Here is a 20000-nt window from a genome sequence, read left to right as displayed (position 1 = left end):
CTCGAACCCACGACCCTGAGATTAAGAGTCTCATGCTCTACCGACTGAGCTAGCCGGGCAACCGTTGCGTGCCATGGCCTGACGGGCGGCAGAGGCGGTCACCACTGCAGCTGTAGGCGAGAAGACTGCGAGGTCTGGGTTTCCGGCCGCATCAGAGACTGCGACCCAAGGCCCAGCATTGGTGGTTCAGTGGTAGAATTCTCGCCTGCCACGCGGCAGGCCCGGGTTCGATTCCCGGCCAATGCAGCGCCGCTCTTTTAGTCGTTCAGCTCCCCTAACCCAGTCGGAATCTTGGTTTCCGGCCGGTACCACAGGGAAGCTTTGGAGCGACAGCTGAACGCAACAAACTGCTTTGGACTGCAGCCGAATGCTTGCAAGAGGTCTCTGTATTGCAGTAGCCTGATGTGTTTCAGACAGCGGATTGCCTTTGCAATCCTTATCCTGAAAGTTTGTTCGTTTTCTTTTTTTTTCAAGGGGGGGGGGGGGGGGGTGTAACTTTGTGTTGGGGAGTGACCCTGCGAGGTATTGGGTGGAGTGATGGAAGTAAGCACAACCAGAAAAGACAAAAGACAGCCAACCGCCCAACGTGGGGCTCGAACCCACGACCCTGAGATTAAGAGTCTCATGCTCTACCGACTGAGCTAGCCGGGCAACCGTTGCGTGCCATGGCCTGACGGGCGGCAGAGGGGGTCACCACTGCAGCTGTAGGCGAGAAGACTGTGAGGTCTGGGTTTCCGGCCGCATCAGTGACTGCAACCCAAGGCCTAGCATTGGTGGTTCAGTGGTAGAATTCTCGCCTGCCACGCGGGAGGCCCGGGTTCGATTCCCGGCCAATGCAGCGCTGCTCTTTTAGTCGTTCAGCTCCCCTAACCCAGTCGGAATCTTGGTTTCCGGCCGGTACCACAGGGAAGCTTTGGAGCGACAGCTGAACGCAACAAACTGCTTTGGACTGCAGCCGGATGCTTGCAAGAGGTCTCTGTATTGCAGTAGCCTGATGTGTTTCAGACAGCGGATTGCCTTTGCAATCCTTATCCTGAAAGTTTGTTCGTTTTCTTTTTTTTCAAGGGGGGGGGGGGTGGAACTTTGTGTTGGGGAGTGACCCTGCGAGGTATTGGGTGGAGTGATGGAAGTAAGCACAACCAGAAAAGACAAAAGACAGCCAACCGCCCAACGTGGGGCTCGAACCCACGACCCTGAGATTAAGAGTCTCATGCTCTACCGACTGAGCTAGCCGGGCAACCGTTGCGTGCCATGGCCTGACGGGCGGCAGAGGGGGTCACCACTGCAGCTGTAGGCGAGAAGACTGCGAGGTCTGGGTTTCCGGCCGCATCAGAGACTGCGACCCAAGGCCCAGCATTGGTGGTTCAGTGGTAGAATTCTCGCCTGCCACGCGGGAGGCCTGGGTTCGATTCCCGGCCAATGCAGCGCCGCTCTTTTAGTCGTTCAGCTCCCCTAACCCAGTCGGAATCTTGGTTTCCGGCCGGTACCACAGGGAAGCTTTGGAGCGACAGCTGAACGCAACAAACTGCTTTGGACTGCAGCCGGATGCTTGCAAGAGGTCTCTGTATTGCAGTAGCCTGATGTGTTTCAGACAGCGGATTGCCATTGCAATCCTTATCCTGAAAGTTTGTTCGTTTTCTTTTTTTTCAAGGGGGGGGGGGGGGTGTAACTTTGTGTTGGGGAGTGACCCTGCGAGGTATTGGGTGGAGTGATGGAAGTAAGCACACCCAGAAAAGACAAAAGACAGCCAACCGCCCAACGTGGGGCTCGAACCCACGACCCTGAGATTAAGAGTCTCATGCTCTACCGACTGAGCTAGCCGGGCAACCGTTGCGAGCCATGCCTGACGGGCGGCAGAGGGGGTCACCACTGCAGCTGTAGGCGAGAAGACTGCGAGGTCTGGGTTTCCGGCCGCATCAGAGACTGCGACCCAAGGCCCAGCATTGGTGGTTCAGTGGTAGAATTCTCGCCTGCCACGCGGGAGGCCTGGGTTCGATTCCCGGCCAATGCAGCGCCGCTCTTTTAGTCGTTCAGCTCCCCTAACCCAGTCGGAATCTTGGTTTCCGGCCGGTACCACAGGGAAGCTTTGGAGCGACAGCTGAACGCAACAAACTGCTTTGGACTGCAGCCGGATGCTTGCAAGAGGTCTCTGTATTGCAGTAGCCTGATGTGTTTCAGACAGCGGATTGCCTTTGCAATCCTTATCCTGAAAGTTTGTTCGTTTTCTTTTTTTTCAAGGGGGGGGGGGTGTAACTTTGTGTTGGGGAGTGACCCTGCGAGGTATTGGGTGGAGTGATGGAAGTAAGCACAACCAGAAAAGACAAAAGACAGCCAACCGCCCAACGTGGGGCTCGAACCCACGACCCTGAGATTAAGAGTCTCATGCTCTACCGACTGAGCTAGCCGGGCAACCGTTGTGTGCCATGGCCTGACGGGCGGCAGAGGGGGTCACCACTGCAGCTGTAGGCGAGAAGACTGCGAGGTCTGGGTTTCCGGCCGTATCAGTGACTGCGACCCAAGGCCTAGCATTGGTGGTTCATTGGTAGAATTCTCGCCTGCCACGCGGGAGGCCCGGGTTCGATTCCCGGCCAATGCAGCGCCGCTCTTTTAGTCGTTCAGCTCCCCTAACCCAGTCGGAATCTTGGTTTCCGGCCGGTACCACAGGGAAGCTTTGGAGCGACAGCTGAACGCAACAAACTGCTTTGGACTGCAGCCGGATGCTTGCAAGAGGTCTCTGTATTGCAGTAGCCTGATGTGTTTCAGACAGCGGATTGCCTTTGCAATCCTTATCCTGAAAGTTTGTTCGTTTTCTTTTTTTTCAAGGGGGGGGGGGGGGGGGGTGTAACTTTGTGTTGGGGAGTGACCCTGCGAGGTATTGGGTGGAGTGATGGAAGTAAGCACAACCAGAAAAGACAAAAGACAGCCAACCGCCCAACGTGGGGCTCGAACCCACGACCCTGAGATTAAGAGTCTCATGCTCTACCAACTGAGCTAGCCGGGCAACCGTTGCGTGCTATGGCCTGACGGGCGGCAGAGGCGGTCACCACTGCAGCTGTAGGCGAGAAGACTGCGAGGTCTGGGTTTCCGGCCGCATCAGAGACTGCGACCCAAGGCCCAGCATTGGTGGTTCAGTGGTAGAATTCTCGCCTGCCACGCGGGAGGCCCGGGTTCGATTCCCGGCCAATGCAGCGCCGCTCTTTTAGTCGTTCAGCTCCCCTAACCCAGTCGGAATCTTGGTTTCCGGCCGGTACCACAGGGAAGCTTTGGAGCGACAGCTGAACGCAACAAACTGCTTTGGACTGCAGCCGGATGCTTGCAAGAGGTCTCTGTATTGCAGTAGCCTGATGTGTTTCAGACAGCGGATTGCCTTTGCAATCCTTATCCTGAAAGTTTGTTCGTTTTCTTTTTTTTCAAGGGGGGGGGGTGTAACTTTGTGTTGGGGAGTGACCCTGCGAGGTATTGGGTGGAGTGATGGAAGTAAGCACAACCAGAAAAGACAAAAGACAGCCAACCGCCCAACGTGGGGCTCGAACCCACGACCCTGAGATTAAGAGTCTCATGCTCTACCGACTGAGCTAGCCGGGCAACCGTTGCGTGCCATGGCCTGACGGGCGGCAGAGGGGGTCACCACTGCAGCTGTAGGCGAGAAGACTGCGAGGTCTGGGTTTCCGGCCGCATCAGTGACTGCGACCCAAGGCCCAGCATTGGTGGTTCAGTGGTAGAATTCTCGCCTGCCACGCGGGAGGCCCGGGTTCGATTCCCGGCCAATGCAGCGCCGCTCTTTTAGTCGTTCATCTCCCCTAACCCAGTCGGAATCTTGGTTTCCGGCCGGTACCACAGGGAAGCTTTGGAGCGACAGCTGAACGCAACAAACTGCTTTGGACTGCAGCCGGATGCTTGCAAGAGGTCTCTGTATTGCAGTAGCCTGATGTGTTTCAGACAGCGGATTGCCTTTGCAATCCTTATCCTGAAAGTTTGTTCGTTTTCTTTTTTTTCAAGGGGGGGGGGGGGGTGTAACTTTGTGTTGGGGAGTGACCCTGGGAGGTATTGGGTGGAGTGATGGAAGTAAGCACAACCAGAAAAGACAAAAGACAGCCAACCGCCCAACGTGGGGCTCGAACCCACGACCCTGAGATTAAGAGTCTCATGCTCTACCGACTGAGCTAGCCGGGCAACCGTTGCGTGCCATGGCCTGACGGGCGGCAGAGGGGGTCACCACTGCAGCTGTAGGCGAGAAGACTGCGAGGTCTGGGTTTCCGGCCGTATCAGTGACTGCGACCCAAGGCCCAGCATTGGTGGTTCAGTGGTAGAATTCTCCCCTAACCCAGTCGGAATCTTGGTTTCCGGCCGGTACCACAGGGAAGCTTTGGAGCGACAGCTGAACGCAACAAACTGCTTTGGACTGCAGCCGGATGCTTGCAAGAGGTCTCTGTATTGCAGTAGCCTGATGTGTTTCAGACAGCGGATTGCCTTTGCAATCCTTATCCTGAAAGTTTGTTCGTTTTCTTTTTTTTCAAGGGGGGGGGGGGGGTGTAACTTTGTGTTGGGGAGTGACCCTGCGAGGTATTGGGTGGAGTGATGGAAGTAAGCACAACCAGAAAAGACAAAAGACAGCCAACCGCCCAACGTGGGGCTCGAACCCACGACCCTGAGATTAAGAGTCTCATGCTCTACCGACTGAGCTAGCCGGGCAACCGTTGCGTGCCATGGCCTGACGGGCGCAGAGGGGGTCACCACTGCAGCTGTAGGCGAGAAGACTGCGAGGTCTGGGTTTCCGGCCGTATCAGTGACTGCGACCCAAGGCCCAGCATTGGTGGTTCAGTGGTAGAATTCTTGCCTGCCACGCGGGAGGCCCTGGGTTCGATTCCCGGCCAATGCAGCGCCGCTCTTTTAGTCGTTCAGCTCCCCTAACCCAGTCGGAATCTTGGTTTCCGGCCGGTACCACAGGGAAGCTTTGGAGCGACAGCTGAACGCAACAAACTGCTTTGGACTGCAGCCGGATGCTTGCAAGAGGTCTCTGTATTGCAGTAGCCTGATGTGTTTCAGACAGCGGATTGCCTTTGCAATCCTTATCCTGAAAGTTTGTTCGTTTTCTTTTTTTTCAAGGGGGGGGGGGTGTAACTTTGTGTTGGGAGTGGACCCTGCGAGGTATTGGGTGGAGTGATGGAAGTAAGCACAACCAGAAAAGACAAAAGACAGCCAACCGCCCAACGTGGGGCTCGAACCCACGACCCTGAGATTAAGAGTCTCATGCTCTACCGACTGAGCTAGCCGGGCAACCGTTGCGTGCCATGGCCTGACGGGCGGCAGAGGGGGTCACCACTGCAGCTGTAGGCGAGAAGACTGCGAGGTCTGGGTTTCCGGCCGCATCAGTGACTGCGACCCAAGGCCCAGCATTGGTGGTTCAGTGGTAGAATTCTCGCCTGCCACGCGGGAGGCCCGGGTTCGATTCCCGGCCAATGCAGCGCCGCTCTTTTAGTCGTTCAGCTCCCCTAACCCAGTCGGAATCTTGGTTCCGGCCGGTACCACAGGGAAGCTTTGGAGCGACAGCTGAACGCAACAAACTGCTTTGGACTGCAGCCGGATGCTTGCAAGAGGTCTCTGTATTGCAGTAGCCTGATGTGTTTCAGACAGCGGATTGCCTTTGCAATCCTTATCCTGAAAGTTTGTTCGTTTTCTTTTTTTCAAGGGGGGGGGGGGGGGTGTAACTTTGTGTTGGGGAGTGACCCTGCGAGGTATTGGGTGGAGTGATGGAAGTAAGCACAACCAGAAAAGACAAAAGACAGCCAACCGCCCAACGTGGGGCTCGAACCCACGACCCTGAGATTAAGAGTCTCATGCTCTACCGACTGAGCTAGCCGGGCAACCGTTGCGTGCCATGGCCTGACGGGCGGCAGAGGGGGTCACCACTGCAGCTGTAGGCGAGAAGACTGCGAGGTCTGGGTTTCCTGCCGCATCAGTGACTGCGATTCAAGGCCCAGCATTGGTGGTTCAGTGGTAGAATTCTCGCCTGCCACGCGGGAGGCCCGGGTTCGATTCCCGGCCAATGCAGCGCCGCTCTTTTAGTCGTTCAGCTCCCCTAACCCAGTCGGAATCTTGGTTTCCGGCCGGTACCACAGGGAAGCTTTGGAGCGACAGCTGAACGCAACAAACTGCTTTGGACTGCAGCCGGATGCTTGCAAGAGGTCTCTGTATTGCAGTATCCTGATGTGTTTCAGACAGCGGATTGCCTTTGCAATCCTTATCCTGAAAGTTTGTTCGTTTTCTTTTTTTTCAAGGGGGGGGGGGGTGTAACTTTGTGTTGGGGAGTGACCCTGCGAGGTATTGGGTGGAGTGATGGAAGTAAGCACAACCAGAAAAGACAAAAGACAGCCAACCGCCCAACGTGGGGCTCGAACCCACGACCCTGAGATTAAAAGTCTCATGCTCTACCGACTGAGCTAGCCGGGCAACCGTTGCGAGCCATGCCTGATGGGCGGCAGAGGGGGTCACCACTGCAGCTGTAGGCGAGAAGACTGCGAGGTCTGGGTTTCCGGCCGCATCAGTGACTGCGACCCAAGGCCCAGCATTGGTGGTTCAGTGGTAGGATTCTCGCCTGCCACGCGGGGAGGCCCGGGTTCGATTCCCGGCCAATGCAGCGCCGCTCTTTTAGTCGTTCAGCTCCCCTAACCCAGTCGGAATCTGGTTTCCGGCCGGTACCACAGGGAAGCATTGGAGCGACAGCTGAACGCAACAAACTGCTTTGGACTGCAGCCGGATGCTTGCAAGAGGTCTCTGTATTGCAGTAGCCTGATGTGTTTCAGACAGCGGATTGCCTTTGCAATCCTTACCTGAAAGTTTGTTCGTTTTCTTTTTTTTCAAGGGGGGGGGGTGTAACTTTGTGTTGGGGAGTGACCCTGCGAGGTATTGGGTGGAGTGATGGAAGTAAGCACAACCAGAAAAGACAAAAGACAAAAGACAGCCAACCGCCCAACGTGGGGCTCGAACCCACGACCCTGAGATTAAGAGTCTCATGCTCTACCGACTGAGCTAGCCGGGCAACCGTTGCGTGCCGTGGCCTGACGGGCGGCAGAGGGGGTCACCACTGCAGCTGTAGGCGAGAAGACTGCGAGGTCTGGGTTTCCGGCCGCATCAGTGACTGCGACCCAAGGCCCAGTATTGGTGGTTCAGTGGTAGAATTCTCGCCTGCCACGCGGGAGGCCCGGGTTCGATTACCGGCCAATGCAGCGCTGCTCTTTTAGTCGTTCAGCTCCCCTAACCCAGTCGGAATCTTGGTTTCCGGCCGGTACCACAGGGAAGCTTTGGAGCGACAGCTGAACGCAACAAACTGCTTTGGACTGCAGCCGGATGCTTGCAAGAGGTCTCTGTATTGCAGTAGCCTGATGTGTTTCAGACAGCGGATTGCCTTTGCAATCCTTATCCTGAAAGTTTGTTCGTTTTCTTTTTTTTTCAAGGGGGGGGGGGGTGTAACTTTGTGTTGGGGAGTGACCCTGCGAGGTATTGGGTGAGTGATGGAAGTAAGCACAACCAGAAAAGACAAAAGACAGCCAACCGCCCAACGTGGGGCTCGAACCCACGACCCTGAGATTAAGAGTCTCATGCTCTACCGACTGAGCTAGCCGGGCAACCGTTGCGTGCCATGGCCTGACGGGCGGCAGAGGGGGTCACCACTGCAGCTGTAGGCGAGAAGACTGCGAGGTCTGGGTTTCCGGCCGTATCAGTGACTGCGACCCAAGGCCCAGCATTGGTGGTTCAGTGGTAGAATTCTCCCCTAACCCAGTCGGAATCTTGGTTTCCGGCCGGTACCACAGGGAAGCTTTGGAGCGACAGCTGAACGCAACAAAGGATAATTTTTTACTCACCGTAAATTTTCTTTCCTGTAGTCCGAAGCAGCAGCACAAATGGGGAAGATCCTATCTTCCTGCAATGGTAGGACAGATGGTACTAATAAAAGATTGATTAGGAGCCCTATAAGAAGGCCATACAGACCCCTCCTCCTTGTGTTAATTCTAACGACGAAAAAAATTTAAAATTCATAATAAAATCTTAGTTAATAAGGCATTAAAACAATCAAGGTATGCTGCATAAATAATAGTTGTTTAAATCAGGGCGGGAAGTCTGTGCTGCTGCTTCGGACTACAGGAAAGAAAATTTACGGTGAGTAAAAAATTATCCTTTCCCTTACGTCCTCAGCAGCAGCACAAATGGGGATATAGCAAGCTATGAAAACAGACTAGGGAGGGCCATTACATTACAGAAGACAGAATGGCTGAGCCAAAAACTGGTTGACTCGTGAATATCTAGTCTATAGTGCTTGACAAAAGGTATTGACGGACGACCATGAAGCAGTCCTGCATATTTGTTCCAAGGGTACAGATCTTTTTTCAGCCCATGTGGATGATATTGCCCTCATTGAATGTGCCTTGATTTGCACCAGGTACCTGTAATCCAGCTTCTTGTTAGCATATGGAGATGACTTCCCTTATCCATCTGGACAGAGAAGCTTTGGATGACTTGCATCCTTTGTTTTTCCCTGCAAAGGATAAAAACAAGTGGTTAGATTTCCTGAAGGAGTTTGCCCGTTCAATATACATGCTCCAAGCCCTTCCCCACATCTAAGGGATGAAGCTCCTTCTCTCCCGTGTTGGCAGGAGTAATGGATTGTAACAATGGAGATGTGGAAGAGACTTTCACCCACCAGGCTTCAAACATCTTCTTTACCTTCAGGTAGGTTCTGTAGGCAGTTGTGGCTCTGGACTACAGAAGAGTGGTCACCACTTTGACAGCATATCAATTCCCACCTTGTTGACGGCAGTCAAGCTTCGGACAAGCCTGCCCTCTTGAGTTATTAACTGAGGGTATACAGAAGCCTCCAGATTATTCCTATGGAATTAGCGCCATGCTTTTAGATAATATAAGAGGCCATCATGAAACCAGAGACTTGCTACTTGCAAGATTTTTAGACTCTGCCCACACCTGGCAGGGACGCTGGGAGTAATCCCTGCTACTCTGTGTCAGTAGCTGGGGAGACTGGGAGAGTTCCCAGAAGATTCTTAGGCAGGGGGCTCACCATTGTGAACCATGCCCTCTTGGGTCAATAGGGGCAAATGAGGCTGACCAAGGCCCAACCTTGTCTCAGATTCTGCAAGACTCTGGGCTTTTAGGAGTGAGGAAAAAAGGTTTTCCAATTTGAACCTTGAATAGGAATAGGTCTATCCTCCATGCGATTTTCCAGAAAGCTTCTGGTCCAGAGACCGTTCCTCCGACAGGGTTACATCGCAGCATAGATTGCCAGCAGACAAAATGCCCCTGCCTCCAGTAGTGCCCCTATAAAGATCGGTATGCGCCATCCTAGATGCGGGTTTTGATCTTATACTGATAGCTTACCATAGATTGGTGTGCTGGAGTGGACTAGTATTCCCTTCATATGTTGGATGCCAGCAACATTTCTGATGGGGATTAAGGCTTCCTTGCCCGTTGCTCATACAAGCGCCCCACTGCTTGATATATCAATGGTTTTCTCTACCCACTTCATTGGGAGACTGCTGCCATTGAGCAGAAAAAGCTATCCTTGTCTCTGGGTGTTATTTCCAGTGTAGACATAAGACCCAAGGGTATCAGATGAAGTGACAGCAACTGGGGAGTGCTGAGAACCCCGACTTGTGTCAACTTCTGTAATCTCTCTGGAGGAAGAAAGTCACAGACTGGGGATCTATTCTCCTCCTTAGGAATTGTTCGATGCCAGAAAACAATGATGAGCTTCAATTTTCTCAAACAGTCAAAGTACAATAGACATCCTCTTGGTGACTGTAGATGGAGCCAAGATTATTCCAGATAGAAGGGCTGTAAATTGAAAAGAATGCCAATTGCCTTGTACAAAAGGTCTTGATGTAAAGGAATATGCAGCTTTTGTCTGTAGACAGGTACATGCGGGTATACATGGCCAGATAACGTCCTTCTTCTAGGAGGGAACTACAGAGCATAAATCCTCCATACAACCGCCTTCTCAGAGGAGGCTGTATACAGGTACATGCAGGTATACCTGGTCAGATAACATCCTTCTTCTAGGAGGGACCTACAGATCATAGATCCCACATACAGCACCTTCCTCAGAGGAGGCTGTATACAGGTATACACGGTCAGATAACATCCCTCTAGGAGGGACCCACAGATCAAAATTCAATATGGTAGCCTTTCCTATCATATAACACTGGTACAGACCTCTCTCATTATGGAAATAAATTGTCAGAAAAGACGTAGTCACAAGTTCTTGTCCCCATCTCCAAGGCCTCCGAGACGTCTGGTCCTTCTTGTGCAGGATTCTTTCCTTTACCTTCCATACTAGAATTCCTACGGAATGTGGAACAAAGTAGAAGTTCCTTCTCTTATTAGACTTTCATGAGAATGTCCAATACAGATCCAACTATCTTTATATTGGAGTGAACATCTGCCCCCTTACAACGAAGAACCAGTCTCCAAACTGTGGGGATCGGGCAGCCAAGTATACTGCTCAGCTATAGTAATATAGACATTTATTTTATTTATTTATTTATTTTTATTATTATTTATTTATTTATTTATTTATTTTTTTTTTTTTTTAAATACTAAGAAATTTTTTTTTTTTTTTTTTTTTTTTTTCTTTTAACAAGGACTTTGTGCGTCTGAAGGAGCCATGACCTCGGACTCCATCCAGTTCAGCCTGTAGATTATCATTCAGATGTAAAATCTTAAGCAGTCATTGTCTCTTCTGAGAAAAAGTTGCAATCCACAAATGAATTCTCTGCCACCTTAAAGTGGAATCTTGCAGGATCTGTACGCCAAGAAAGCTTTTTCCCCAGAAGTTCTGTTACCAGAATCCTGCTACATCCAAGGATGGAAGTTGTGCCAGGACTGACCGGCCGACTAACAGACTAGTGCAGAGTGCCTGGAATCAGACACACAGGTGCACTGAATATGCAACCAGCAATCCTAAAGCAGTGTTCACACATAGCAGCTTCATAGTTTTTACTGCATTCTTCAGTACACAGAAGCTCCATAGGTCACTGCATCATCTGATATCAGTATTACAGAGTGTAACTAGACAGCAGGTGTACACAGTATTACAGAGTAATTAGACTGTAGGTATATACAGTACACATCCAGCATCTCTAAGAATGTAGCTTCATAGGTCACTGCATTATCTGATAACAGTACTAATCAGATAGTACACAGATGTACACATCTACAATCCTAAGGCCATGTTCACACACCGTAGCTTTACTGCATTCTTAAATAGCAGCACTGGAGCAGCGCAAAAAAACTCCATAGAATCACTGCATTCATCTGATGGCTGTATTATGGAAAGTAATCAGATAGCAGGTGTATCCAGTAACACATCCAGCAGCTCTAAGCATGTGCTCACACACATAGCTCCATATGGTCACTATATAATCTGATAGCAGTATTAGGGAAAGTAATTAGATAGATGTATCCAGTACACAACTAGCAACTCTAAGGCTGTGTTCACACACAGTAGCTTCATAGGGCACTGCATCATCTGATAGCAGTATAGTGAAAGAAATCAGACAGCAGGTGTTACACAGTACACTACAATTCTAAGGCAATGTTCACACACAGTGGCTTCATAACTTCACTGTATTCTTAAATAGCAGCACACAGAAGGTCCACATGATAACCATCCTCTGATAGCAGTATTAGTCAAGGTAATTAAACAGCAGGTGTACATAGTACGCAACTAAATTCTAAGGCAGTGTTCACACACAGTAGCTTCACTGCATTCTTAAATGTTAGCACACAGAAGGTCCACATGATCACTATATCATCTGATAGCAGTATAGTGAAAGTAAATAGACAGCAGGTGTATAGTATACAACTAACAATTCTAAGGCCGTGTTCATACACAGTAGCTTCACTGCATTCTTAAATGGCAGCACTGGAGTAGCACACAGACGCTCCATAGGGTGACTGCGTCATCTGTTAGCAGTATTAGTGAAAGTTATTAGACAGGAGGTGTATCTACCACACACGATAACTCTAAGGCTGTGTTCATACACAGTTTTATAGCTTCATTGTATCATCTGATAGAAATACTGGAAAAGTAATCAGACCGCAGGTATACACACTACACAACTACAATTCTAGGCTGTGTTCACACACACACAATTTCACTGCATCATCGGTAGCAGTACTATAGAAAGTAATTAGTCAGCAGGTGTTCACAATGCACAAATAGCAGCTCTAGGGTTGTGTGCACACACAAACACACAGTTTATAGCTTCACTGCATCATCCGATGGCAGTACTATAGAAAGTAATGAGGGCAACAGGTGTACACAATTAGCAGCTCTAGGGCTGTGTTCACATACAGTTTCAGAGCTTCACTGCATCATCTGGTAGCAGTACTTATAGCAAGTAATCAGGCAGCAGGTGTGCCACATGCACAACTAGCAGCTCTAGGGTTGTGTGCACACAGTTCTATAGCTTCACTGCATCATCTGGTAGCAGTGCTATAGCAAGTAATCAGGCAGCAGGTGTGCACACTGCACAACTAGCAGCTCTAGGGTTGTGTGCACACAGTTTTATAGCTTCATTGCATCATCTGGTAGCAGTGGCTAGAAAGTAATGATGCAGTAGGTGTTCACAATTAGCAGCTCTAGGGCTGTGTTCACATACAGTTTCAGAGCTTTCACTGGCATCATCTGGTAGCAGTGCTATAGAAAGTAATCAGGCAGTAGGTGTGCACACTGCAAAACTAACAGCTCTAGGGTTGTGTGCCCACACAAACACAGTTTTATTAGCTTCACTGCATCATCCGATGGCTAGTACTATAGAAGTAATGAGGCAACAGGTGTACACAATTAGCAGCTCTAGGGCTGTGTTCACACACTACACAGTTTCACTGTAGCAGTACTGGAGAAAATTATGAGACAGCAGTGTACTAAATACCCAACTAGCAGCTTTAAAGCTGTGTTCATGTATACTCACTATAGTTACATAGGTCACTCATTATAGTGAAGCAGTCTAACAGGACTTGCACAACCAATGTTAAAAAAAAGTGAAAAACATTGAAACGAAACATTTGAGGCATAAAAGCCTCATACAACATATATATATATATCCACTAATCTCCTGATACACATGCCAGGCTTCCAGCTCAAAAGAAAAAACAGCATATCTTACCTTTCTGAAGTATCAAGAAACATTAGCAGCCGCCCAGGTGAGGACACAGGTCTGGCAGCACCATGATACTTACTGCAGCAGGCTTCATGGCTTCCCTCACACAGCGGCTCCATACAGCAGAGAAGCTGAGTGATAACTCTACTAAAAAGTAAATAATCTCCTCTCTGATACAGCAGAGCAGGAAAAACAACATTTCTATAAATTTCCCCTCTCCACACGACCATGTGGAAAGGAAGAATCTTTGGAAAGGAAAGTCAGACACAAACATAGGCCTGAGCCTGCTTCCCTCTCCTACCACCTGTCCCACAGGAGGACAGAAAAAACACAAGGAGGAGGGGTCTGTATGGCCTTCTTATAGGGCTCCTAATCAATCTTTTATTAGTACCATCTGTCCTACCATTGCAGGAAGATAGGATCTTCCCCATTTGTGCTGCTGCTGAGGACGTAAGGGAACTGCTTTGGACTGCAGCCGGATGCTGCAAGAGGTCTCTGTATTGCAGTAGCCTGATGTGTGTTCAGAACAGCGGATTGCCTTTGCAATCCTTATCCTGAAAGTTTGTTCGTTTTCTTTTTTTTCAAGGGGGGGGGGGGTGTAACTTTGTGTTGGGGAGTGACCCTGCGAGGTATTGGTGGAGTGATGGAAGTAAGCACAACCACAAAAGACAAAAGACAGCCAACCGCCCAACGTGGGGCTCGAACCCACGACCCTGAGATTAGAGTCTCATGCTCTTCCGACTGAGCTAGCCGGGCAACCGTTGCGTGCCATGGCCTGACGGGCGGCAGAGGGGGTCACCACTGCAGCTGTAGGCGAGAAGACTGCGAGGTCTGGTTTCCGGCCGTATCAGTGACTGCGACCCAAGGCCCAGCATTGGTGGTTCAGTGGTAGAATTCTTGCCTGCCACGCGGGAGGCCTGGGTTCGATTCCCGGCCAATGCAGCGCCGCTCTTTTAGTCGTTCAGCTCCCCTAACCCAGTCGGAATCTTGGTTTCCGGCCGGGTACCACAGGGAAGCTTTGGAGCGACAGCTGAACGCAACAACTGCTTTGGACTGCAGCCGATGCTTGCAAGAGTCTCTGTATTGCAGTAGCCTGATGTGTTTCAGACAGCGGATGCCCTTTGCAATCCTTATCCTGAAAGTTTGTTCGTTTTCTTTTTTTTCAAGGGGGGGGGGGGGTTGTAACTTTGTGTTGGGGAGTGACCCTGCGAGGTATTGGGTGGAGTGATTGGAAGTAAGCAACAACCAGAAAAGACAAAGACAGCCAACCGCCAACGTGGGGCTCGAACCCACGACCCTGAGATTAAGAGTCTCATGCTCTACCGACTGAGCTAGCCGGGCAACCGTTGCGTGCCATGGCCTGCCGGGCGGCAGAGGGGGTCACCACTGCAGCTGTAGGCGAGAAGACTGCGAGGTCTGGGTTTCCGGCCGCATCAGTGACCTGCGACCCAAGGCCCAGCAGTGGTGGTTCAGTGGTAGAATTCTCGCCTGCCACGCGGGAGGCCCGGGTTCGATTCCCGGCCAATGCAGCGCCGCTCTTTTAGTCGTTCAGCTCCCCTAACCCAGTCGGAATCTTGGTTTCCGGCCGGTACCACAGGGAAGCTTTGGAGCGACAGCTGAACGCAACAAACTGCTTTGGACTGCAGCCGGATGCTTGCAAGAGGTCTCTGTATTGCAGTAGCCTGATGTGTTTCAGACAGCGGATTGCCTTTGCAATCCTTATCCTGAAAGTTTGTTCGTTTTTCTTTTTTTCAAGGGGGGGGGGGTGTAACTTTGTGTTGGGGAGTGGACCCTGCGAGGTATTGGGTGGAGTGATGGAAGTAAGCACAACCAGAAAAGACAAAAGACAGCCAACCGCCCAACGTGGGGCTCGAACCCACGACCCTGAGATTAAGAGTCTCATGCTCTACCGACTGAGCTAGCCGGGCAACCGTTGCGTGCCATGGCCCTGACGGGCGGGCAGAGGGGGTCACCACTGCAGCTGTAGGCGAGAAGACTGCGAGGTCTGGGTTTCCGGCCGCATCAGTGACTGCGACACCAAGGCCCAGCATTGGTGGTTCAGTGGTAGAATTCTCGCCTGCCACGCGGGAGGCCCGGGTTCGATTCCCGGCCAATGCAGCGCCGCTCTTTTAGTCGTTCAGCTCCCCTAACCCAGTCGGAATCCTTGGTTTCCGGCCGGTACACAGGGAAGCTTTGGAGCGACAGCTGAACGCAACAAACTGCTTGGACTTGCAGCCGGATGCTTGCAAGAGGTCTCTGTATTGCAGTAGCCTGCTGTGTTTCAGACAGCGGATTGCCTTTGCAATCCTTATCCTGAAAGTTTGTTCGTTTTATTTTTTTTCAAGGGGGGGGGGGGGTAACTTTGTGTTGGGGAGTTGACCCTGCGAGGTATTGGGTTGGAGTGATGGAAGTAAGCACAACCAGAAAAGACAAAAGACAGCCAACCGCCCAACGTGGGGCTCGAACCCACGACCCTGAGATTAAAAGTCTCATGCTCTACCGACTGAGCTAGCCGGGCAAACCGTTGCGAGCCATGCCTGATGGGCGGCAGAGGGGGTCACCACTGCAGCTGTAGGCGAGAAGACTGCGAGGTCTGGGTCTCCGGCCAGCATCAGTGACTAGCGACCCAAGGCCCAGCATTGGTGGTTCAGTGGTAGGATTCTCGCCTGCCCACGCGGGAGGGCCCGGGTTCGATTCCCGGCCAATGCAGCGCCGCTCTTTTAGTCGTTCAGCTCCCCTAACCCAGTCGGAATCTTGGTTTCCGGCCGGTACCACAGGGAAGCATTGGAGCGACAGCTGAACGCAACAAACTGCTTTGGACTGCAGCCGATGCTTGCAAGAGGTCTCTGTATTGCAGTAGCCTGATGTGTTTCAGACAGCGGATTGCCTTTGCAATCCTTACCTGAAAGTTTGTTCGTTTTCTTTTTTTTTCAAGGGGGGGGGGGGTGTAACTTTGTGTTGGGGAGTGACCCTGCGAGGTATTGGGTGGAGTGATGGAAGTAAGCACAACCAGAAAAGACAAAAGACAGCCAACCGCCCAACGTGGGGCTCGAACCCACGACCCTGAGATTAAGAGTCTCATGCTCTACCGACTGAGCTAGCCGGGCAAACCGTTGCGTGCCGTGCCTGACGGGCGGCAGAGGGGTCACCACTGCAGCTGTAGGCGAGAAGACTGCGAGGTCTGGGTTTTCCGGCCGCATCAGTGACTGCGACCCAAGGCCCAGTATTGGTGGTTCAGTGGTAGAATTCTCGCCTGCCACGCGGGAGGGCCCGGGTTCGATTACCGGCCAATGCAGCGCTGCTCTTTAGTCGTTCAGCTCCCCTAACCCAGTCGGAATCTTGGTTTACGGCCGGTACCCACAGGGAAGCTTTGGAGCGAACAGCTGAACGCAACAAACTGCTTTGGGACTGCAGCCGGATGCTTGCAAGAGGTCTCTGTATTGCAGTAGCCTGATGTGTTTCAGACAGCGGATTGCCTTTGCAATCCTTATCCTGAAAGTTTGTTCGTTTTCCTTTTTTTTCAAGGGGGGGGGGGGGGGGGGGTAACTTTGTGTTGGGGAGTGACCCTGCGAGGTATTGGGTGGAGTGATGGAAGTAAGCACAACCAGAAAAGACAGCCAACCGCCCACGTGGGGCTCGAACCCACGACCCTGAGATTAAGAGTCTCATGCTCTACCGACTGAGCTAGCCGGGCAACCGTTGCGTGCCATGGCCTGACGGGCGGCAGAGGGGGTCACCACTGCAGCTGTAGGCGAGAAGACTGCGAGGTCTGGTTTCCGGCCGTATTAGTGACTGCGACCCAAGGCCTAGCATTGGTGGTTCAGTGGTAGAATTCTCGCCTGCCACGCGGGAAGGCCCGGGTGTCGATTCCCGGCCAATGCAGCGCCGCTCTTTTAGGGTCGTTCAGCTCCCCTAACCAGTCGGATCTTGGTTTCCGGCCGGTACCACAGGGAAGCTTTGGAGCGACAGCTGAACGCAACAAACTGCTTTGGACTGCAGCCGGATGCTTGCAAGAGGTCTCTGTATTGCAGTAGCCTGATGTGTTTCAGACAGCGGATTGCCTTTGCATCCTTACCTGAAAGTTTGTTCGTTTCTTTTTTTTCAAGGGGGGGGGGGGGGGGTGTAACTTTGTGTTGGGGAGTGACCCTGCGAGGTATTGGGTGGAGTGATGGAAGTAAGCACAACCAGAAAAGACAAAAGACAGCCAACCGCCCAACGTGGGGCTCGAACCCACGACCCTGAGATTAGAGGTCTCATGCTCTACCGACTGAGCTAGCCGGGCAACCGTTGCGTAGCCATGGCCTGACGGGCGGCAGAAGGGGTCACCACGGCAGTGTTAGGCGAGAAGACTGCGAGATGGCTGGGTTTCCGGCCGCATCAGGACTTGCAGCGATGCTTGCAAGAGGTCTCTGTATTGCAGTAGCCTGCTGTGTTTCAGACAGCGGATTGCCTTTGCAATCCTTATCCTGAAAGTTTGTTCGTTTTCTTTTTTTCAAGGGGGGGGGGGGGGGGGTAACTTTGGTGTTGGGGAGTGACCCCTGCGAGTATTGGGTGGAGTGATGGAAGTAAGCACAACCAGAAAAGACAAAAGACAGCAACCGCCCCAACGTGGGGCTCGAACCCACGACCCTGAGATAAGAGTCTCATGCTCTACCGACTGAGCTAGCCGGGCAACCGTTGCGTGCCATGGCCTGACGGGCGGCAGAGGGTTGGGTCACCACTGCAGCTGTAGGCCGAGAAGACCTGCGAGGTCTGGGTTTCCGGCCGCATCAGTGACTGCGACCCAAGGCCCAGCATTGGTGGTTCAGTGGTAGAATTCTCGCCTGCCACGCAGGGAGGCCCGGGTTCGATTCCCGGCCAATGCAGCGCCGCTCTTTTTAGTCGTTCAGCGTCCCCTAACCCAGTCGGAATCTTGGTTCCGGCCGGTACCACAGGGAAGCTTTGGAGCGACAGCTGAACGCAACAAACTGCTTTGGACTGCAGCCGGAGTGCTTGCAAGAGGTCTCTGTATTGCAGTAGCCTGATGTGTTCAGACAGCGGATTGCCTTTGCATCCTTATCCTGAAAGTTGTTCGTTTTCTTTTTTTCAAGGGGGGGGGGGGGGGTTGTAACTTTTGTGTGGGGAGTGACCCTGCGAGGTATTGGGTGGAGTGTGAGGAAGTAAGCACAACCAGAAAAGACCAAAGACAGCCAACCGCCCAACGTGGGGCTCGAACCCATGACCCTGAGATTAAAAGTCTCATGCTCTACCGACTGAGCTAGCCGGGCAAACCGTTGCGAGCCATGCCTGATGGGCGGCAGAGGGGGTCACCACTGCAGCTGTAGGCGAGAAGACTTGCGAGGTCTGGGTTTCCGCCGCATCAGTGACTGCGACCCAAGGCCCAGCATTGGTGGTTCAGTGGTAGGATTTCTCGCCTGCCACGCGGGAGGCCCGGGTTCGATTCCCGGCCAATGCAGCGCCGCTCTTTTAGTCGTTCAGCTCCCCCTAACCCAGTCGTAATCTTGGTTTCCGGCACGGCGTACCACAGGGAAGCATTGGAGCGACAGCTGAACGCAACAAACTGCTTTGGACTTGCAGCCGGATGCTTGCAAGAGGTCTCTGTATTGCAGTAGCCTGATGTGTTTCAGACAGCGGATTGCCTTTGCAAATCCTTACCTGAAAGTTTGTTCGTTTTCTTTTTTTCAAGGGGGGGGGGTGTAACTTTGTGTTGGGGAGTGAACCCTGCGAGGTATTGGGTGGAGTGATGGAAGTAAGCACAACCAGAAAAGACAAAAAGACAGCCAACCCGCCCAACGTGGGCTCGAACCCACGACCCTGAGATTAAGAGTCTCATGCTCTACCGACTGAGCTAGCCGGGCAACCGTTTCATGCCGTGGCCTGACGGGCGGCAGAGGGGGTCACCACTGCAGCTGTAGGCGAGGACGAACTGCGAGGTCTGGGTTTTCTCGGCCGCATCAGTGACTGCGACCAAGGCCAGTATTGGTGGTTCAGTGGTAGAATTTCGCCTGCCAGCGGGAGGCCCGGGTTCGATTACCGGCCATCAGCGCTGCTCTTTTAGTCGTTCAGCTCCCCTAACCAGTCGGAATCTTGGTTTCCGGCCGGTACCACAGGAAGCTTTGGAGCGACAGCTGAACGCAACAAACTGCTTTGGACTGCAGCCGGAGCTTGCAAGAGGTTCTCTGTATTGCAGTAGCCTGAATGTGTTTCAGACAGCGGATTGCCTTTGCAATCCTTATCCTGAAAGTTTGTTCGTTTCTTTTTTTTCAAGGGGGGGGGGGTAACTTTGTGTGGGGAGTGACCCTGCGGGTATTGGTGGTGAGTGATGGAAGTAAGCACAACCAGAAAAGCCAGCCAACCGCCCAACGTGGGGCTCGAACCCACGACCCTGAGATTAAGAGTCTCATGCTCTAACCGACTGAGCTAGGCCGGGCAAAACCGTTGCGTGCCATGGCCCTGACGGGCGGCAGAGGAGGGGTCACCACACTGCAGCTGTAGGCGAGAAGACTGCGAGGTCTGGGTTTCCGGCCGTATCAGTGACTGCGACCCAAGGCCCTAGCATTTGGTGGTTCAGTGGTAGAATTCTCGCCTGCCACGCGGGAGGCCCGGGTTCGATTCCCGGCCAATGCAGCGCTGCTCTTTTAGTCGTTCAGCCTCCCCTAACCCAGTCGGAATCTTGGTTTCCGGCCGTTACCACAGGGAAGCTTTGGAGCGACAGCTGAACGCAACAAACTGCTTTTGGACTGCAGCCGTATGCTTGCAAGAGGGTCTCTTGTATTGCAGTAGCCTGATGTGTTTCAGACAGCGGATTGCCTTTGCAATCCTTACCTG

General features: G+C 52.2%; 24 non-coding genes across 24 annotated transcripts; 6 read left to right on the top strand and 18 right to left on the bottom strand.

Annotated features, from left to right (window-relative positions):
- Positions 1–578: 578 nt before the first annotated feature.
- Positions 579–651, bottom strand: TRNAK-CUU (transfer RNA lysine (anticodon CUU)). The gene has a single exon. It is a non-coding gene; the product is annotated as a tRNA-Lys (tRNA).
- Positions 652–767: 116 nt separating this feature from the next.
- On the top strand, positions 768–838 carry TRNAG-GCC (transfer RNA glycine (anticodon GCC)). Its single transcript has one exon. It is a non-coding gene; the product is annotated as a tRNA-Gly (tRNA).
- A 326-nt stretch (positions 839–1164) lies between these two features.
- TRNAK-CUU (transfer RNA lysine (anticodon CUU)) lies at positions 1165–1237 on the bottom strand. The gene has a single exon. It is a non-coding gene; the product is annotated as a tRNA-Lys (tRNA).
- A 515-nt stretch (positions 1238–1752) lies between these two features.
- Positions 1753–1825, bottom strand: TRNAK-CUU (transfer RNA lysine (anticodon CUU)). The gene has a single exon. It is a non-coding gene; the product is annotated as a tRNA-Lys (tRNA).
- A 511-nt stretch (positions 1826–2336) lies between these two features.
- On the bottom strand, positions 2337–2409 carry TRNAK-CUU (transfer RNA lysine (anticodon CUU)). The gene has a single exon. It is a non-coding gene; the product is annotated as a tRNA-Lys (tRNA).
- Positions 2410–2928: 519 nt separating this feature from the next.
- On the bottom strand, positions 2929–3001 carry TRNAK-CUU (transfer RNA lysine (anticodon CUU)). Its single transcript has one exon. It is a non-coding gene; the product is annotated as a tRNA-Lys (tRNA).
- A 116-nt stretch (positions 3002–3117) lies between these two features.
- Positions 3118–3188, top strand: TRNAG-GCC (transfer RNA glycine (anticodon GCC)). The gene has a single exon. It is a non-coding gene; the product is annotated as a tRNA-Gly (tRNA).
- A 324-nt stretch (positions 3189–3512) lies between these two features.
- On the bottom strand, positions 3513–3585 carry TRNAK-CUU (transfer RNA lysine (anticodon CUU)). The gene has a single exon. It is a non-coding gene; the product is annotated as a tRNA-Lys (tRNA).
- Positions 3586–3701: 116 nt separating this feature from the next.
- TRNAG-GCC (transfer RNA glycine (anticodon GCC)) lies at positions 3702–3772 on the top strand. The gene has a single exon. It is a non-coding gene; the product is annotated as a tRNA-Gly (tRNA).
- Positions 3773–4100: 328 nt separating this feature from the next.
- On the bottom strand, positions 4101–4173 carry TRNAK-CUU (transfer RNA lysine (anticodon CUU)). The gene has a single exon. It is a non-coding gene; the product is annotated as a tRNA-Lys (tRNA).
- A 446-nt stretch (positions 4174–4619) lies between these two features.
- On the bottom strand, positions 4620–4692 carry TRNAK-CUU (transfer RNA lysine (anticodon CUU)). The gene has a single exon. It is a non-coding gene; the product is annotated as a tRNA-Lys (tRNA).
- A 512-nt stretch (positions 4693–5204) lies between these two features.
- TRNAK-CUU (transfer RNA lysine (anticodon CUU)) lies at positions 5205–5277 on the bottom strand. Its single transcript has one exon. It is a non-coding gene; the product is annotated as a tRNA-Lys (tRNA).
- Positions 5278–5393: 116 nt separating this feature from the next.
- Positions 5394–5464, top strand: TRNAG-GCC (transfer RNA glycine (anticodon GCC)). The gene has a single exon. It is a non-coding gene; the product is annotated as a tRNA-Gly (tRNA).
- A 327-nt stretch (positions 5465–5791) lies between these two features.
- On the bottom strand, positions 5792–5864 carry TRNAK-CUU (transfer RNA lysine (anticodon CUU)). The gene has a single exon. It is a non-coding gene; the product is annotated as a tRNA-Lys (tRNA).
- A 116-nt stretch (positions 5865–5980) lies between these two features.
- Positions 5981–6051, top strand: TRNAG-GCC (transfer RNA glycine (anticodon GCC)). Its single transcript has one exon. It is a non-coding gene; the product is annotated as a tRNA-Gly (tRNA).
- A 326-nt stretch (positions 6052–6377) lies between these two features.
- TRNAK-UUU (transfer RNA lysine (anticodon UUU)) lies at positions 6378–6450 on the bottom strand. Its single transcript has one exon. It is a non-coding gene; the product is annotated as a tRNA-Lys (tRNA).
- A 516-nt stretch (positions 6451–6966) lies between these two features.
- On the bottom strand, positions 6967–7039 carry TRNAK-CUU (transfer RNA lysine (anticodon CUU)). Its single transcript has one exon. It is a non-coding gene; the product is annotated as a tRNA-Lys (tRNA).
- Positions 7040–7552: 513 nt separating this feature from the next.
- On the bottom strand, positions 7553–7625 carry TRNAK-CUU (transfer RNA lysine (anticodon CUU)). The gene has a single exon. It is a non-coding gene; the product is annotated as a tRNA-Lys (tRNA).
- A 7402-nt stretch (positions 7626–15027) lies between these two features.
- TRNAK-CUU (transfer RNA lysine (anticodon CUU)) lies at positions 15028–15100 on the bottom strand. The gene has a single exon. It is a non-coding gene; the product is annotated as a tRNA-Lys (tRNA).
- Positions 15101–15219: 119 nt separating this feature from the next.
- On the top strand, positions 15220–15290 carry TRNAG-GCC (transfer RNA glycine (anticodon GCC)). Its single transcript has one exon. It is a non-coding gene; the product is annotated as a tRNA-Gly (tRNA).
- Positions 15291–15617: 327 nt separating this feature from the next.
- Positions 15618–15690, bottom strand: TRNAK-UUU (transfer RNA lysine (anticodon UUU)). Its single transcript has one exon. It is a non-coding gene; the product is annotated as a tRNA-Lys (tRNA).
- A 516-nt stretch (positions 15691–16206) lies between these two features.
- Positions 16207–16279, bottom strand: TRNAK-CUU (transfer RNA lysine (anticodon CUU)). Its single transcript has one exon. It is a non-coding gene; the product is annotated as a tRNA-Lys (tRNA).
- A 1102-nt stretch (positions 16280–17381) lies between these two features.
- TRNAR-UCU (transfer RNA arginine (anticodon UCU)) lies at positions 17382–17454 on the bottom strand. Its single transcript has one exon. It is a non-coding gene; the product is annotated as a tRNA-Arg (tRNA).
- A 912-nt stretch (positions 17455–18366) lies between these two features.
- On the bottom strand, positions 18367–18439 carry TRNAK-UUU (transfer RNA lysine (anticodon UUU)). The gene has a single exon. It is a non-coding gene; the product is annotated as a tRNA-Lys (tRNA).
- Between the last annotated feature and the right edge of the window lie 1561 nt (positions 18440–20000).

Source organism: Dendropsophus ebraccatus, unplaced genomic scaffold (assembly GCF_027789765.1).
Source record: "Dendropsophus ebraccatus isolate aDenEbr1 unplaced genomic scaffold, aDenEbr1.pat pat_scaffold_803_ctg1, whole genome shotgun sequence".
Lineage (NCBI taxonomy): Eukaryota > Metazoa > Chordata > Amphibia > Anura > Hylidae > Dendropsophus > Dendropsophus ebraccatus.
The sequence above is the reverse complement of the archived record's forward strand: the minus strand, read 5'-3'. Positions and strand labels throughout refer to the sequence as shown.